The sequence below is a fragment of the Tenrec ecaudatus genome, chromosome 12, assembly GCF_050624435.1.
Source record: "Tenrec ecaudatus isolate mTenEca1 chromosome 12, mTenEca1.hap1, whole genome shotgun sequence".
Taxonomy (NCBI): Eukaryota; Metazoa; Chordata; class Mammalia; order Afrosoricida; family Tenrecidae; genus Tenrec; species Tenrec ecaudatus.
Genome location: NC_134541.1, coordinates 103203531 through 103205777, shown reverse-complemented (window position 1 = coordinate 103205777; position 2247 = coordinate 103203531). Strand labels below are relative to the sequence as shown.

General features: G+C 45.3%; 1 pseudogene; it reads right to left on the bottom strand.

Annotated features, from left to right (window-relative positions):
- Positions 1–1033: 1033 nt before the first annotated feature.
- On the bottom strand, positions 1034–1417 carry LOC142422780 (histone H2A.Z pseudogene; annotated as a pseudogene).
- Positions 1418–2247: the final 830 nt, after the last annotated feature.

Here is a 2247-nt window from a genome sequence, read left to right as displayed (position 1 = left end):
CAGCAGTGGCTGTGAGGGAGAAAGACAAGGCTTTCTCCTCCTGCAAAGAGTTACAGTCTTAAAAAAATATTAATTTTATTATTATTTAAAAAAAACAACAACACGAGTTTGGGATAGGACCATTATTGAGCTTATCTGCCAGAGTGGAAACGTCTGTAGAAAACCAAATATTTGTTACAAAACTTCTGCACAACAATTAAAATCCAAACAGTTTTTTAAAAACAGCCAACTCAATCAAAACACAGTACTTTAGAATCAATAGCTTCTTCGAAGCCACCGTAACACTTAAATATGGGTAAGACTTGAAAGCAGAAATTTGGTTGGTTGGTGTGTTAGACAGGGTTCTCTAGAGAGACAAAACCAGATTGCTAATAATTATATATCTATTTATAAAAATAGATAGATATATAACACAAGAAATGAACAGTTAAATTATATACAGATAGATAGATATTATACAATAAATGAATAGTTCAATTATAAAGCAGTACAAATGGCTCAGTGCAACTCACTCCCGGACAAGTCTTGAGGTCCACCAGGTAGTCGTCTGTAGAAAGATTCAGCAAACAGCAAGGCAGGTCACCAACAGTCAGCCAGGTCACCAACAGTCAGTCCCCAGCTCAAGAGATGTAAATTCCAATTGTGTGGTGAGGCAGATCTTAAAGGGACCTCAAATTACAGCGACACAGTCCACAGGTTGGGTGTCCCACAGGTAGTGTAGCTTGCAAATTGAGGCACAGAACAATCAAGGCAGCCGCACACTGGTCCGATGATCAAAGAGCGAGAGACAAGAAAGGCGAGGTTTGCCGAGCCATTTATCTCTCCACCCTTCAATTAATCCCACTTGTGTTTATCGGCCAGGCTGGCACAATAAACTAACTTCCTCAATTGGGAAGTTAATTAAACTCCCAAATAGAATTACAAAAAGGCAAAGTTGTGTTTTTTTTACAGAGACACAGTCCGCTGGAATCACCCACACTGGGCAGCTGTCTCAGTCTTTAGAGTCCTGCGATCATAAGGAATCCAGGCATCCTTAGACAGTTTTGTGTTGTCCCTTCTTCCCAAGCAGAGGTGTGTGGACGTGTGGAATGACACCGCCACCAGCAATTGTGGCCTTGGTGAGGGAGTCCGACGCGTCATCGCCTCCAATAGCAAGTTGTGAGTGACGAGGGGTTAGGCGCTTTACCTTCAAGTCTTTTGATGCATTCCCTGCCAGTTCGAGTACCTCTGCGGTGAGTACTCCAGGATGGCAGTGCTGGACACAGTGGCAGTCGTGTCCACACGCCCATGGCTGGGCATCCTAGATTTCAGGTGTCCATGAGTACGGCCCACTGGGAACTGCAAGCCGGTTCTCTGTGAGCAGGAAGTCGCCGTTGTCTTGGCGGTTCCGAGTACTTCCCAGCCTTACCGCAGCCATTTCGAATTCCACTGAATCTCAAACAAGCAAGGCAGAGAAAGGACCAGTCAAACACCCAGCGAGCATCCAGCAGCTACTCTGTCACACCGTGATTCCAACTGCCAAGAGTTACAGCCTTGGCAGTCCATGGGGACATTGATACCTTGTCCTATAGGGTCGCCAGGGACTCCAGAGCAGTGACTGAGGGAGAGACCACCCAGAAGAAACATCTGGGATGTTGACTTCCAAAAACTCAGCCACTGAAAACTCCATGGAACACAGTTCTACTGATACACGAGTCAGCATTGACTCAATGGCAAATGGTGGTGTATTATCTCAACTAAACCTCATGGAACACAGTTCTACTGATGCACGAGTCAGCGTCGACTCAATGGCAAATGGTGGTGTATTATCTCAAGGGACTCTTCTCACAGCCCTCTAAGGTAAGTGCTACTGCCATGTCCAGACAAAGTAAATGAGGCTCAGACCGGCGAGGTGTGTGCCAAAGGTCCCCTTGGTTTGTCACTGGAGACCAACGCTGGACCCATTTCTTGTTGATGTCAAACATCATGGTCTTGAAATACTTGCCTCCCAAGATGATTCTCATTATCATTGGAGACCATGGGTGTGAAGACGTTTTGTAAAAATGACAAGTTTCGTTGCCATTACTGTGCTTCTAGAACGGGATGGCTTTGCTGAAGTCGCTCTTTCTAAGGCAACTAGGATAAGTTAAGCAGGGCTTGGATTTCAAGGGGTCCAACCGGATTTGTTCTTCTTGAAGAGTCCTAAAGTTAGATTCAAAGGGACCGGGTCAAATGCCACCTGTAGAGACAGAAGAAGTCCCACCAATG